Below are 373 nucleotides of genomic sequence, written 5' to 3' on the forward strand. Positions count from 1 at the left end.
AATCATATCGCAAATGGATGTACGCTAAAGTGACTGCACTGACGCACATCCGCCCGCTTGTACATACATATACACAGGCAGTGAATAAGTGTTACGCAACTCACGTGTAAAACACACTAAATGGAAAAGTATTTGAAGAATATATTGAATACAAGGGTATTATTTCAAATGACATTGCGTGACTGACATATATTATGGACAGGTGTCTCGAAGAGGCTATGGAAGATTACATTATTGACAGAAGTGTTTATATTCACTCGCTCTGACGACCTCGCAAATGGTGTTAACAAAACATTGTAGAAGGTACAGAGCGGGAAGTTTTTTTTTCATCATCTTCACATACGAATAATCAAGTGAGTCTCATGATGGGAAT

At 38.1% G+C, this 373-nt stretch overlaps 1 protein-coding gene across 1 annotated transcript in view; it reads left to right on the forward strand.

Moving 5' to 3' along the window:
- Positions 1-373, forward strand: part of LOC119589156 — a gene marked incomplete in the record, with an annotated part of 81,195 nt that overhangs the window by 41,688 nt on the left and 39,134 nt on the right.

Source organism: Penaeus monodon, chromosome 25 (assembly GCF_015228065.2).
Source record: "Penaeus monodon isolate SGIC_2016 chromosome 25, NSTDA_Pmon_1, whole genome shotgun sequence".
In the NCBI taxonomy this organism is placed as follows: Eukaryota; Metazoa; Arthropoda; class Malacostraca; order Decapoda; family Penaeidae; genus Penaeus; species Penaeus monodon.